Consider the following 16820-nt stretch of genomic DNA (forward strand, 5'->3'; position numbering starts at 1 on the left):
TCAAAATTCATCTTTTGGATGCTACTTTGAGTTCTTGTGTTTTTCCTATGATTTTAGGTAATTTTTGGATGAAATTAGCAAAGTTGGCAAAGCCTTGTTCAGAGACGAAGAAAGGATAGCAAATGTTATCAAATCCTAATCTCCGTACATTCCAACAAACATATCTTAAGTTACAGAGGTTCAATTGACGTGGTCTCAATGGCGTTGGAAAGCTAACTTCGATAGCTTTCCAGAAATATATAATAGTTTATACTTCTCTTCTAGAATCATTGCCACAATTGGCGTTGAACGTCCACATCTGGAGTTCAACACCCAAGACCAAGCCCAGCGTTGAACGCCCAAAGTTGGCGTTCAACGCCACCAATGGAGCAAGGAAGCAGTGCATTTACCCCCCTAATGGGCATTCAATGCCCATTCTCCAAGTTGAACGCTAGACTTGGACGAAGCACTCAACCAAAGTGGATTTTAGCACTCCTTAGCTTATGCAGTCTTATTTTTGTACTTTTTAATTTAAAATTAACATTTCTTAGGGTTAGTATTTACTATTTAAAGAGGAGATCACTTATGATCAAAAGAGAATTGACGAATTGATAGACAGATCCTCTCTATTTTCTTTGTAAAACTTGAGCAACTAAACCTCCAAGGTTAAGGTTAGGAGCTCTGCTTGTCTAATGGATTAATATTATTACTTCTCTGTTTTAATATATGTTTGATTCCATTCTGTGATGTATTGTTGTTCTCATCTAAATGAATCTGAGGTGGAACGAAAGTATGATCCCTTATTCTACATGAGTTCTTGCGAGTCCTGACCCGGATAGTATTGAGCTATAGCTTGAAAATACAACTCATAAACTAACAAGTTATCTGGGCTAATTGGGATATGTGACATATAATCTTGTTAGTTATGAGTAATTGAGGTTTTGTGGTGCTAAGGCTAGAATATTGAGCTTCATTCTCCGATCCAAAAGATTTGACCTTGTCTGTGGCACTTTAAGTAGGATCAAGGGAGAATGAATTGCGTGAGCTTCATCCTCTTGCATATTAAATGTCCACTGACAATGGTGTTTGATGTAAATTAGAGGAGATTAATTAACCACAACCAATGGCGTTAATCACTTACAGCTTTGCCATAGAATGAATCATTCATTGTTAAATTAGTCAGTAAGAAGTATTAATTCGGAAAGATAAAGCATTTCCAAAGCCTTATCTGATTTCTCATTATTGTTTCTGCATTAATTCTTTGCTGCTTTCTTTACTATTTTGTTTTTTGTGCCTACAACATCAACCACTATCTTTCTATTTGCCTGACTAAGATCTGTAGGATAACAATTTCTTGCTCAATCCAACAATCCTCGTGGGATCGACCCTCACTCACTTGAGGTATTATTTGGACGACCCGGTGCACTTGCCGGTGATGTTGTGCGAGTTCAATTTCGCGCACCAAGATTTTTACGCCGTTGCCGGAGATTGTTCGAGATTGACAACTACCGGTTGTCTTGCTACTTAGATCAGATACTTTTTACTGGTTTTTCTTTTTAATTGTATTTCTTGTTAAAATGTTTTGAATCCTCTTGGTTTCTTTTCTTAAAATTTTTCAAAAATTCATTTTAGTCATCTTTCTCATTTTCGAATTTTGTTTTAGATTTTAAGTTTGGTGTCTTTTAAGTTTTGGTCAATTATTTTTCTTTCTTCTTAATTTTCGAAAATCTTTCTTATTTGCTTTCTTGAATTTTTTATTTCAATATTGTTTTACCTTTTAATTATGTCTTTGTGTTTGAATCTTTTGGTGTTTTTCTCTTGTTTTATTTCAAAACTTTTTAAGTTTGGTGTCTTTTAGTGTTTCTCTCTCTATTTTTTGAAATTTGTATTATTTGATTTCTAAATCTTTGAGTTTGGTGTCCATCTAGTGTTTTTTCTTTCCTTTTAATTTCAAAAAAAGAAACTTTTCTTTTATATTTTCGAAAATTTTGAATCTTTTTCTTTCTTGATTTAAAAATTTTAAGTTTGGTGTCCCGTTAGTAATCATTTTATTTAATTTAATTTTCTTATTTATCTTTTCTATCTTTAAATCTTTATCTTCTCTTTTTCTTTAATTTTTAAAATTTTGTTATCTTATCTTTAATTTAATTTAAAATTTTAAAAGTTTAGTATTTTGTTAGTTTTTTCTTTCTTTAAAATTTAATTTCAAAATTTTTAAATCTTCAAATCTTGTCTTATCTTCTTTCTCTCTTTTGACTTTCTCTAATTTTTTAATTTCAAAATCTTTATTTGACTTTTCCTTTTTAAATTTCGAAAATCTTCAATTTCAATTCTTTTATCTTTTTTTAATTCTTGTTAGTTAATTTTTTGTTTTAATTTTTAAAGTCTGGTGTTTCTTTAATTCTTCTTTCTCTTTCTTCTTTTTCGAAAATTTTTAATTTCTTTCTCTCTCTTTATTTTCGAAAATTCTTAGGACACCTCTATTTTCGAATTCTCATTACTTTACCTCATTTAATTTCTTTGTTGGAATTTCTAACAGGGAGTCCTCTATACTCTGACATAGAGACTCCTTTCTTTTTTCTTCTTGGTTTCTTTCTTCTTGTTTATGAGCAGGAATAGGGATAGAGAAGCCCTTCTTGATCCTGATCTTGAACCTAAGAGAACCTTAAGCAGGTTTTTGCAATAAGCTCAGGCTAGCAAAACCAGAGGAAATCTCGCGAAAGCTCTTGAGCAAGAAGCTGAAGATACAACTATTGCAGCTAATCCAAAAGCTGGAGGAGATGCAAGAAAGGTCCTTGGATCTTACACTGCACCCACATCTGACTTCTCTAGGCGCAACATCTCCATACCTGTCATTGGTGCAAACAACTTTGAGCTTAAGCCTCAACTAGTTACTCTAGTGCAATGATTTTGCCAATTTCATGGACTCCCACAGGATGACCCCAACAAATCTCTAATTTCCTGCAGATCTCTGACAATGTCAAGACTAATGGAGTACATCTAGAGGTTTAGAAGCTCATGCTCTTTCCTTTTGCTGTAATGGGATAGAACAAGGCTATGGCTAGATTCTCAGCCTAAGGAGAGCCTGGACACATGGGAGAAGGTGGTCAATGGATTTTTGACCAAGTTCTTTCCACCTCAGAAGCTGAGTAAGCTTAGGGTGGAAGTCTAGCCTTTCAGATAGAAAGAGGGAGAATCCCTCTATGAAGCTTGGGAGAGGTATAAGCAACTGATTAGAAGATTTCCTCCAGATATGATCTTAGAGTGGACCATGTTAGAGATCTTCTATGATGGCCTCTTTGAGATATCCAAGATGTCATTGGACCACTCTGCTGGTGGCTCACTCCACATGAAGAAGACGCCTGAGGAGGCACAGGAGCTTATAGAAATGGTTGTCAACAACCAATATATGTACACTTCTGAGAGGAACCATGTGAACACTGGGGCTGCTCAGAAGAGTGGAGTCATAGAGATGGACACTCTGGACGCTTAGAACAAGCTCATGTCCCAGCAGATCAATATGATCTCTCAGCACTTGAGTGGGAAATAGAGTTCAACTGCTTATTCTCCAGAGGCAGCGTATGAAGTGGATACTGGTGACACTGCATGGACTACCATGGAGGAGGTAAACTACATGGGAAACTCCTCCAGAAACTCCAACAACAATCCCTATTCGAATACTTTCAATCAGGGATGGAGGAACCACCCCTACTTCGGGTGGAGAGATCAGCAGAGGCCTCAACAAGGCTTCAGTAACAATCAGGGTGGAACAAACCAGAACATGTTCAATAATAGACCATTCCAACCCTCTCAGCAACAGATGGAGACCCCTACACAGAGCGTCTCTGACTTTGCTACCATAGTCTCTAACCTCTCCAAGACCACTCACAGTTTCATGGCAGAAACTAGGTCTTCCATTTAGAATCTGAAGATACAGCTAAGTCAGCTGAGCAAGAGGATACCAGAGATTTCCTCCAACACTCTTCCAAGAAACACTGAAATAAACCCAAGAAAAGAGTGCAAGGCCCTCATTATGGAAGCAGAGGCCGAACCCAATGAGGAACCTACTACTGAAGAACTGAAGGAGATCAAGGCTCAGGAAGAGACTGGGAGTATCACCATGCATATCCCTGTGAAGATGGAGGAGCCCAAAGAACAACCCTCTCCAAACGTGCAAGAGGAGCCTGAGGATGAGCAACTTGCTTAGTTTTTGGCAATTCTCAGGAAGCTGCAAGTTAATATCTCCTTTAAAGAGGTGTTGGAAAAGTAACCCCCCTCTATAACCTGTTTGAAGAATGCCATCTCTGAAAAGAAGGAATTGAGGGGAGATGAGACCGTGGTACTGACCAAGGAATGCAGCGCCCTGGTCCAAAAGAAGTTACCTCCGAAGATGCTAGGCCCAAGAAGCTTTCTGATCCCCTGTACTATAGGGACCATCACTTTTGAGAAAGTATTGTGTGACCTTGGCTCCAGCATTAACCTTATGCCTCTCTTTGTGATGAGGAAGCTGGGAATCCAAGAGGTGCAACCCACCAGAATCTCAGTGGAGATGGCAGATAAGTCCCTGAAACGGGCATATAGCATGGTAGAAAACATCCTTGTAAAGGTTGAAGACCTTTACCTCCCTGTGAACTTCGTGATACTTGACACTGGAGAGGATAAGGACAACTCCATCATCCTTGGACGGCCTTAATTGATGTGGAAAAGGGAGAGTTAATTCCGAGGCTATGGGAGGATCATATACTGTTTAAAATTCCCAACCCTCAGTCTCTCTCAGATAAAGGAGGTACCACTATAGAACACTTGGTGTTTCAGCCCTCTCTCTCAGTGCAGAGTCTTACAGAGCCCTCATACATTAAACCTAAGTTTGGTGTTGGGCATCCATTACCAGCTACTGAGGAAGGAGGCACCAATAAGAAGGTACCCAAGGGCTGGAGAAACAAGAAGATTCCAACTGAAGACTTCCCACCTGGTATGCGAGTTGTCTTCACTGGAAGTCTAGTCATTCCACATACTGTGAATAAGATCCTGTCTCTGGAGCATGTTGAATTAATCCATGAGAGCACTGGAAAAAAGTTCACCATGAGGGGTGAAGATCTGAGCCCCTATAAACCTCCATAAAGGAGGTGTTTGTCAAGTTAATGACAGTAAAGAAGTGCTTGTTAGGAGGTAACCCAACCATATGTATAGTGTCTCTATTTTCTTTTCTTTCATTTATTTTAGCTTGATTTCATGTTATTTTATTTTCTATTAATATCCATAGTTTTCCCTTGCTTTATAATGTTTGTGATCATATGTATCACCTAGAACAAGGACAGGAATGCATAGGAGTGAAAACAGAACACCCTAGAGATACCCCTTACTGGCGTTGAATGCCAGAACTGGCGCCCAGCACCATAAGAGGAGGGAGCAAGGGGGTTCAATGCCTATTAAGGAAGCTCTGGACCATTTTCTTGGTCCCCATTGGGCGTTGAATGCCCAAACCTGGCGTTGAATGTCCCACCAACGAAAAAAAATGATCCACTCCTGGTGTTCAACTCCCATACCTGGCATTGAACGCCCAAGAGGGGGCAGGGCTACTCGAGTTAGGCTTCATAAGCTTATGGGTCCCACAGAATCTCTACCTACCCCACCTTTCATTCACTCCTTTCCTTCTCTGTCCTACCCTTACACCCTTAAAACCCACACCCTACTTTCTCTCTTCCCAATACACACCCATCATAAAAAGGAGGATGGAGCATGTCAGGGAGCTTGCACACAGACCACAGCACAAACCTATTCAGTCGCCTCTACCAGAGATTTCGGAGATGCCTTAGGGAACGTACTTCCCTCCCCAAGACTATTGGGATTAACTGACTACCTCTCTAGGGGAGCTGACTTCATCTGTACGGGGAGGAGCCTCAATGTCTCGCCCTTGTCTCAATGGAAGATTAGAGGAGCATGAGGAAGGAGCAGCTGAGACAAGGGCGAGACATTGAGGAGCTCAAATGCTCCAGAGGATTCCTAGGAGGGAGCAGCCGTCGCCGTCACTGAGGTGGTTGAGTTTCATTCTCTTTTTATCTATGTTATTTCTATTTTCATTGTACTTTATTTCATTATCCGTCTTCTATTCTAGTGCATGATCACATTCAGTATTTCATTCCTTTCTAGTACTGTTTTCTTTTCTTTGTTTTGTTATAAGATATCTTATGTATCCATCACCAAGCTTAAAAGAAAAAACTTCTTGAAAAAGAAGCAGTAAAGGTATATAAGATTTTGAGTTATATCATGAGTTATTCCAATTATTTAAGATGTGGTGGCCTTATCTTTCGCTTCTAAATGTATGAATAAACCGTGCATAATTGATATTGGAGTTAAGCATATTGGCTTTTAAAAGAATGGTGAATTTAGAGAAGTATTATGGATTCTCTGAAAAAAATATTGATTCTTGAAGCAAAAGAAATAGCAAAAAGAGAAAGAAAAATAAGAAAAAGAAAATTTGAAAGAGCAAGGATCCAAGGCTTTGAGCGTCAATGGTTTGGAGGGTCAAAATTGGCCTAAAAAGCACAAATGAGTTGCTATCCCTAACTATATGCTTGTGGTGTAAAGGTGTCAAGTAAAAAGCTTGAGACTGAGCATTTAAAGTCGTGATCCAAAGCTAAAGAGTACACTTAAGAACTCTGAGCACCACTGTATGGGAATTTAAACAAAGCCAAATTCAAATCCAAAGAGTTTCCCCAGTTAAGTGCTTGTGGCATTTATGTATCCGGTGGTAATACTTGAAAACAAAATGGTTAGAGTCACAGCTAGGCTCAAAAGGTGAAAAGCACCAAATAAAAAAGTTGTGTTCAAGAATCAAGAAAAACTAAAAGAAGAGAATCAATAATATCATCCGGATTCTAGTTCCAAAGGATGTCAATATTTCTGAGCTTCAAAGGAAAGTGAGATGCCGAAGCTATTCAGAAATAAAGAACTAATAGCCCCATTCAATAATTGGAACTGAGCTTCATTGACAACTCAAAAACCTTAAGTATTTTTCTCTTATTTAGTCCTATCTCATTTTTGGTTGCTTGGGGGCAAACAACAGTTTAAGTTTGGTGTTGTGATAAGTGGATATCTTATACCCTTTTTGATAGCATTTTTTTAGAGTTTTTAGTTATATTTTATTAAGTTTTAGTATGTTTTAGTGCAAAATTCAACCTTTGGGATGCTACTTTGAGTCTTTGTGTTTTTTCTATGATTTTAGGTGATTTTTGGGTGAAATTGGCAAAGTTGGCAAAGCCTTGTTCAGACACGAAGAAAGGATAGCAGATGTTATCAAATCCCGACCTCCGTGTATTCCATTGAGAATATCTTGGGCTATAGAGGTCCAATTGACGCAGTCTCAATGGTGTTAGAAAGCTTACTTCTAGAGCTTTTCAGCAATATATAATAGTCTATACTTCTCTTCCAGAATCATTGCCACAATTGGCGTTGAACGTCCACATCTGGAGTTCAACGCCCAAGAAAAACCAATCCCAGCATTGAACGCCCAAAGCTGGCGTTCAACGCCACCAAGGGAGCAAGGAAGCAGCGCATTCACCCTCTAATGGGTGTTCAATGCCCATTCTCCAAGTTGAACGCCAGGCTTGGACAAAGCACTCAACCAAAGTGGCCCAAAGTAGATTTTAGCACTCAGCTTATGCAGTCTTATTTTAGAACTTTTTAATTTAAAATTAACATTTCTTAGGGTTAGTATTTACTATTTAAAGAGGAGATCACTTAGGATTAAAGAGAATTGATGAATTGATAGACAGATCTTTTCTGTTTTCTTTGTAAAGCATGAGCAACTAAACCTCCTAGGTTAAGGTTAGGAGCTCTGCTTGTCCTATGGATTAATATTATTACTTCTCTATTTTAATATATGTTTGATTCCATTCTGTGATGTATTGTCATTCTTCATCTAAATGAATATGGGGTGGAATGGAAGTGTGACCCCTTATTTTACATGAGTTCTTGCGAGTTCTGACCCAGATAGTATTGAGCTATAGCTTGAGAATACATCTCCTAAACCAACGAGTTATCTGGGCTAATTGGGATATGTGATATATAATCTCATTAGTTATTGGTAATTGAGGTTTCTGTGGTGCTAAGGCTAGGATATTGAGCTTCATTCTCTGATCCGAAAGATCTGACCTTGTTTGTGGCACTTTAAGTAGGATCAAGGGAGAATGAATTGTGTGAGGTTTATCTTTATTCATATTAAATGACCACTGACAACGGCATTTGATGTGAATTAGAGGAGATTAATTGACCATGACCAATGGTGTTAATCACTTACAGCTTTGCCACAGAATGAATCGTTCATTGTTAAATTAGTCAGTAAGAAGTATTAATTCAGAAAGATAAAGCATCTCCAAACCCTTAATTTATTTCTCATTATTGTTTCTGGATTAATTCTTTGTTGGTTTCTTTACTATTTCATTTTATGCGCCTACAACAACAACCACTATCTTTCTATTTGCTTGACTATGATCTGCAGGATAACCATTGCTTGCTCAATCCAAAAATCCTCGTGGGATCGACTCTCACTCACCTGAGGTATTACTTGGATGACCAGGTGCACTTGCCGGTGAAGTTGTGTGAGTTCAATTTCGCACACCAGCTGTCACCGTCGAGTAGAACCATTTGCAGTGAGGGAGAGAGTGTCACAAGCCAGAGATGCTGCTAGGAAGAAGAGGAGCCATCGTGCTCCGCTACTGGCCAGCTACCGTTGAGCTAGGTTTGCCATTGCGCCTCACTATGCGTCACCGTCGAGATTCGAAGAGAGAGAGAATGCACGCGAAGATCAAAGAGAGAGGGGTCTGAGGCTAAGTAGGTTTCTGTCACTGCCTCCACTGCGTTCACTGCTGCTGCTATTGTCTTCCGCCATTGCCATAGTTGCCGGTGAGCTGCACGTGGTGTTTGGAGTCGTAGTTCTGTCACCGGCGCTGCCTGAGGCCACCGTTCCTCTGCCGTTACCGTTGCCGGAGTTTCTGGTCACTGGGTATAGTGCTGTTGTCGCCAGAAACATCGCCGGGGTTGCTGCTGGTTGGTTTAGTCGTTCTTCCTTTGTTATGGTAAGTGTTTACATTTTGGAACCTTAAAATCTATATTCTGTTATGTTTGGTTAGAAATTCTGAGATTTTGGTAACGTAGAGTTGAGTTCTGGTTATTGTATGTTGCGATTCGAGTTGCTGTGGTTGCTGCGAAAGTGGTTTGGAGCTGTGGTTATAGCTGCTACTATTGCGGGCCAGGAGATAAACGTGTTTGTGACACATTTTAGAGTTTCCAAGTTTTGAAAATCAAGGTAGGGGCTTTTCTTATAACTTATTTTCTATTATGGAATTGTTTTAATAGATTTGATGTGAATAATATATTTCTGTGATTATGTGGATCTATGGATATGTTTGATTGCTTGATGGAATTATTCATTGCTTGAGTGGTATTTGATTACTGATAAAAAATGAATTTGGAAAGTTAATTTGATTGAATATTATGAAAAGTGGTTTTCTTGGTTTTGGAGTTAATTTGATATTGAAAATGAATTGGTATTGGGATTTGGTTGGGTGGAATTATCGAAAATGATTTTTAAAGATTGAGATGGTTTGAGATAATGGAATTAGTCTGATTTTGGAAATGATTTGAAAAGAGTTTGAGAAATGGTTTGGTTAGGACCCTTGAAGGGTGGCAGAGTCTAAATTTTAGAGGAGATGTTGCCAAAATTTTTATAAAAACTGAAAGTTTCATTTGAAGTGCTTATTAGAAAGATTTGGATTTTTAAGGATTTTATAATTTGATTTTGAGTTATTAAGAAAAGAAATTACATTTTGAGTTTGATTTATTTAGAAAAAAATGAATTATGTTTTAAGTTTGAATTATTGATGAACGGAATAGGAGGAATGATGATGATTGAAAGAGAATGAAGAATGATGAGATTATAATTTTAAAGCATGATTTTTGAATGAAACTGAATGGTAATTGAGTGAGAGATTGAGTTTGAATGAAGGATGAGGAAGATTGATATTGAAGTATGATATTTAAATGAATTGAATGATTATGAGATGTATGTGACCGGGCAGGAGGCGGGAGCATTGTTCACTCGCTCCGGGTAGAAATTGAGGCTCCGGGTAAGAGGCGATGGTGTTGTTTACTTGCTCTGGTAAGATGCAGTGGTGTGATCTACTTGATCTGGATAAGAGTTCTAGGCTTTAAGTAAGATGCAAGGGTTGAGTTCTGTCGCTGCTTGCTCCGGGTCGAGAACTATAACACCGCCTGGGTAAGAGGCAGGGTGAAGTTGTCTCCTGCTTCGAGTACGCAGGTAAGATGCAAGGGTTGTGGCTTGGTCCCACTTGCTCCATTTTTGGTGTTCTGTCCAGGGTTAGCTACCGGACATGTCAGGTTTGGCTTTACAACCGACAGATGAGACTCATCGATCATAGGGCAGACATGCATCATATGCATTTGCATGCTTTGTTTAGGTTTGAATTTGTTTTGGTTTGCCTAATTACTTAACTGTTATTAATTGCTATCTAAGCTACTTGCTGTAATTGTTATCTATGCTTGTGTTTTCTGTAAGAACCGGAATAACCACTTTAATAAAATAATAATTTTAAATGCCCGAAATAGGTTCAAAAATTTAGAAATGATATTTTGAAAATAAAATGGTGAAATTTGAATTCAATGAATTTTTCTGAGTGAGCAAATGTATCTTTTACAGAAAATTTTTGTAAAAATGTGTACTAGCACTTAAGCTGGCAGTACTGGCTCTAGTCTGACGGGTACTGTATATTGAGAAAAATAATGTTTTAAAAATTGAATTTATTGTTTTGAAAGGACAAATAATTTAGAATCGAAAATCGGGTGCTAATCTTAAAGGTTTTGGCTCAAAGTGGGCCAAACGGGCTAAAAATGCTAACGAGATAGACCAGGCCCAAGTTGGGCCTAAGCCCAAAATATATATTCACATTTAAGTGGCCAACCTAGCCACTTTCAGCACAAATAAGAGAGGGGAGGCGCTGGTAAGGGAAGAGAGGAGAAGAGTGATTGCTACTATTCAATTCATCTCCTCCTTGTTTTGGCTATATCTTGAGCTACAGAGCTCCGATTGACAAGCCGTTTGCGGCCACGAGAAGCTTTTGCCGAGCCCGTCATTTCTAACTAAGCTTTGCTAGTAAAAACTTGCGTATCATGCTCCAGTTTCCTGCCCTAATTAATTTTGCATTTATAGGTTTGGTTTTCAAATATATTTTTGTGATTTTGGTTGTTTAGGGATGATCTAGCATTGGAATATTATTAGATTTTTTCCCTAATATCATTGGGTAAGGTAAGTTTCTTCAAACTCTTGTGGTTTGATGTTTTGGTTAGCCATGTGTTGATTCTTGGTATGTTATATGTGTATAGCTTGATAGTTGGTGAGTTTTGAAAGTGGTGTTGGTGCTTGAGGCTTGTTGATCTTGTTGGAATCAAGCTTTGGGTGTTTGTACTTTTCGGAGAATCGGCCAAGTTATGGTTTCGGTTTCCTCTATGTAATATGTAATGTTTCTGAACACTTATGCTAATGGACTATAGGATAGGATTAAAATGGTTGTTGATGATTGTTGGATTTATGATATATGATGATTTTGATGATTGTGATGAATTATGATGGTAAGGGTTAATGTTTGATGATAAATATTGTTGATAATATTGGGTTTTGAATCTTGTGGTTCGTGTTGATATTGAATGGGGGTGAATAATGCTTATGAAGAGTTAAATTATGTTAAACTGTTAAGGTTGGGATCTTAATTTATGAATTGTTGATTTTGTTGAATTATGGTGGAAAGGTTGAGTGAAATGGAGGTTGAGTTTATTGAAGTGCAATAGAATGGTAAAGTGTAGTATGTGGTAATGTTTTGTTATGAATTGAGTAGGTTTTGGTTTGGTTTGGTCTTGGAATTTGGAAACTAGAGAACTTTGATGTTTTTGTGTAAAACCTTATTTTTAACGAACTTTGGCGGATCATAACTTGAGCCACAAATTTTGAAATTGATTAGTTTTTATTTCAAATTAAAGATGATTTCAAGACCTTTAAAATAATATAAAGTTGAGGAAAATGGAGTTTTGTAGAGGAAGTTATGAACATTTGAAGTTCGGTGCAAAAATCTGAAAATTCTGCAGCTTAAAATTTTTCCAAGTCTGCTAAGGGTCGCCTACGCGAATAGAGTTCCGCATACATGGACACGTTCTTTTTCAACGTGTGCGTACGTAGAAATCCTGTTTTATTGAAAAAAGGGTTTTTTTTTTCTTCATTTTCAAGGATTCTCTAGCCTTCTAAACTTCTTTATCTACTGTATAAGATTGCTAATGATTAATTAGGCCTTAAGATTGATAGAGATAGTCTGGTGAATCAAATTAGTGAAATTCTATATGAGTTTAGAGCTGATGACTTAGGTTCTGGATGGTTGTGGACGAAATTAGTATATGTTGAGTTGTGAAGTACGTCTTTGAGGAGATTTTGAGAAAGGAGAATTATTATGATGAAATAGAAAGTTGATGATGGTTATGATGAGTTGAGAACCTGGAAACGAATGATGAGCTTGATGGATATTGAAAGATAGTGTGCCAAATACTATATCCTTGGAACGATAGTGTGTCGGGCATTATATCCTGGAATGTTGAGACTTGAGGGTTGAGAATGGATTGAGAGGAGAAAATGGTGATGATAGACAATGATTTGAGGTTGATGGACTTGTTGGATGTTAAAAGTGTGCTCAGTACGAGATCCGTGGGTAAGAATGATTTTTAAAATAAGATTTTGAGACTGATTGACTGTGGAAAGTGTATCAGGCACTATATCCTTGGAAAGATAGTGTGCAGGGCACTATATCCCTGGGTTGAATTATGATGGATAACCTTTTCTGCCGCAAAAGTGTGCCAGGCACTATATCCTTGGGTTATGCATGTGAGTGTGCCCGACACTATATCCGTGAGTCAATAATGTGCAGGGCACTATATCCCTGGCGTGGCAGAAGAGCTACATTCGAAAGGATGTGTCAGGTTGGCATTTATGGACCGACAAGTGATATCACGAGCCAAATAGGATAGACATTCATCATATGAATCTTCTACATGCTTGTTTGCTTTGATTACTTGAGTTATGCCTATTTAAATAACATGCCTAAATGCTAGTTGATTTACCTGCTATATATGTATACTACTTCTCTTTTACTTGCTTGCATTATCTGTGATTGTCTGGTGCTGTGGAGGTTAGGTAGGCAGTGGCCATGGAATCGCATGGAGGGTAGGTTGGTGAAGGTTGTAGAATACAGCGGTGTGATTGGTATTAGATAGAAATTCCTTAAGTTTAGATAACCCAGTTTATGGTTTATGGTTTAAGTTATTTATTTTGTTAAGCTTGAATATTAGTATCGATGTGAAGTTCTAAGATTGCCTTTGGCGTCTCAGAACCTTACATTTTATATATTGGGTACTGTTCCCATACTGAGAACCTCTGGTTCTCATACCATATGTTATTGTTGTTTTTCATATACAAGTCGCAACCCACCTCGGTGAGTTTGTGGATATGGTGACAGAGCGGAGGATGATCTTTCTTATGCTTTATTTTACCTTACTTTTGTTGTAGTTATTCTCTCACCTTTTGTATTCTATACTTTATGACCTTAGCGTCTTGATTTGAGAGATAAGTTGTATAAGCTGTTTTAAACTTCTAAAACTCTTTTGTATTTCAGTTTGAATAGCCGGCCTAAACTCCGCAGGTTGTGACTAGTCCTCTTTTTGGTATATATATATATATATATATATATATCTTGTTAATTTAATTGTTACTTTGTGTATCCTAGAGCTATCTACAAGGTTTTATATATATTATGTCTTGTTCTGTCCATGCCTACGCATTTAGTTATCGTGTGTGAACACTTCGCATTTCGTAATTCCATTTTATGCGACTTTGAGCTTTACTCTTTCATCAGGCTTCTAGTTATATAAATTCTTGGATATATATATATATATATATATATATATATATATATATATATATATATATATATATATGAAGCTTTAAAACTGTCATGGCACTTTGTTATCCTTTGCTTTACGGTTAGAGGTAAGGCTTAGGGTAACAGGATGTTACATTTTTTTTTGTCTATTTTGCCTGTGTTTGTTCTGGTGTGGTACTTTTGAGATTAAGTTTTAGTGCTGAATTGATGATAGTGTTGATTGATTGCGTGGTTGGTTTCTGATTGGGGTTTAGTTAAGTATGAAAACTCAAGTTGGTTTAGCATAGACTTAATAAACCTATGTTTGGAACGGGTTGGTCATTCATACTGTTAGAAAACTTTTAAGATCCTTTCATAAGAAAAGTGAGTTTTGGAATTCTGGATAATTAACTGACATCTTTTAAAAGGTTCTGAATTTTTGGATAGTTAAACCGTCGGTTTATAAAAGATTCATAAGCCAACGATAATCATGGAGCTTGAATACGATTTTCTTATTAAATATCTTATAAGAATTCTAAAAATCCATGGTTAGATCATGTGGTTAGGTTCTCACTCCTACAGATTTATCTTTTTAGGAATTAGGCGAAGAAACTTACGAAGAATTTATTTGCGTTTTACTTGATATCGTTATACTAGTTTAGTCATTATTTATTTAGCCCTCACCATTAATATTGTATCTTGTAAAGAGGGTTAGGGGTTTTGATTGTTATGTTTGTAAGTTATGGTGTAAAGGACTTAGTTATTATGTGTATATATATATATGTGTGTGTATATCTAAGTGTTTGTGACTGACTTGTATGTATGTAAGCGCATTTTCAAACAAAAAGTATTTTCGATTTTTAAAAGAATAGTTTATACAATTTGAGTTTTGCAAAGTCTCCTATTTTATTATTAAGTATGGAAGTCGTCGTAATACTCCTCAATATCAGAGTGGTGTAGCCGGAAGCATAACATTCTAGTAGTAAGGGTGTTACATTATGGTATCAGAGCAGTCTTTCCTGTAGAGCCTGAGGATTGGACTGACTATGCTTCAGTTGCATACTCTCAGCATCTGTCACGTTGTAGGTCTTGATCCTGATGACAAGAGTTAGAGCTTTATACATGATGAGAGAAAATTTTATGGTTTAGAATTTTCCAATGAATTCTCGTTGCAAGTATAGTTCTAAACCAACAAACAATCCTCAAGTTCACCTAAGTTACCATCCCAAGCCAAGAACACAAAAATCTACTCTAACATCCTTCCAAGCATTTTATCAAACACTTGGAAGGCATAAAAGGAAGGCAAAATAAGATTGCAAGAAATATAAATCTACAATTACCAATTGCAAGAAATTAACAACAACAAAGCAATTAAACAATAAAAGAAATCAAACATAAATTACATTAAAGAAAAATAGAAGAAAAAGAGTGCATCAACAACAAAGTAAACAAATACAAGAGTAAAATACTAAACTAGGAAAGCAAAGGTAAAGGAACAAGAAATTAGAAAGTAAAAGTAAATCAATGCATGAATTAAACCTAGATCTAAAGAAATCCTAATCTACATCTAACCTAATTCTAGAGAGAAGAGAGAGTGATAAACCCCTATTTTATGATTCATCTTGTGCTCAAATTGATATTTTTATCAATTCTTCACCCACTTATTCATATGAATTGCATGGTTTTACTTTTCCTTCCTTATTATGTGATAAGTGTGAAAACATGTTTCCTATGCTTTAAAAGTATTAATTTTAATTATCCTTTATTACCATTCGATGCCGTGATCTGTGTGTTAAGTATTTTCAGGCTTCATAGGGCAGGAATGGCTTAGAGGACAGAAAGGAAACATACAAAAATGGAAGGAAAGAACAAAAATGGAGTTTTGAAGAAAAGGCAGCGACGCGAACGCATGGATAACGCGAACGCGTGCCTAGCGCGAAATGGCATAGATGCGAACGCGTGAATAACGCGGACGCGTGCCTTGAGCAGAACGCAAATGATGCGGACACATGACCGACGCATACGCGTGATAAGAAAGAACTCCAAACCACGCGAACGCGTGACCGACGCGAACGTGTGACAGACGCCACGTACAGGAATCTGCAGAAAACGCCCCCGGCGATTTCTGGACCCTTTTTCGGCCCAAATCCAAGTCAGAAACACAGAATATAAGCCAGAGAATGGAGGAATCAAAAGAGAGAGGATATACAACATTTATAATACATAATTTTAGGTTTTAGATGTAGTTTTAGAGGGAGAGGCTCTCTCCTCTCTCTCAAGTTTTAGGATTAGGATTCCTTTTATTTTATTTTATGATTACTACTTCAATGCCAGGTTCAATGTTCCTTTAATTAATGTTTCTCTTTCTAATTTTATTCATTCCAATGCTTTTACTTGTTAATATTCCAAAATTGGCTTATGAACATTTTCATGTTAAGATTTGAATATTCTATTTAATATAATTCGAGGTATTTCAGATTAATGATTTTTCTATTCTATTTATGATGCTTTCAATTTAATTTAGATTTATTTTCCCCTTTGGGCTTTGGTTAAGTAATTGGTAACACTTGAGTTATCAAACTCAGCAGTTGATTAGAAATTAGGATTGCTGATTGATTTGAATCCCTCTAAAGCTAGTCTTTCCATAGGAGTTGACTAGGACCGAGGAATCAAGTTAATCAGTCCACTTGACTTACCTTTATTTAGTAAAGGTTAACTAAGTGGGAGCAAAAATCCAATTCTCATCATACTTGATAAGGATAACTAGGATAGAATTTCCAGCTCTCATACCTTGCCAAGAGATTTTCTAATTATTAATTTATTATTCCTCTTGTCATTTAAAATTACTTGTTCCTTATTTCAAAAACC

Source organism: Arachis hypogaea, chromosome 16 (assembly GCF_003086295.3).
Source record: "Arachis hypogaea cultivar Tifrunner chromosome 16, arahy.Tifrunner.gnm2.J5K5, whole genome shotgun sequence".
Lineage (NCBI taxonomy): Eukaryota > Viridiplantae > Streptophyta > Magnoliopsida > Fabales > Fabaceae > Arachis > Arachis hypogaea.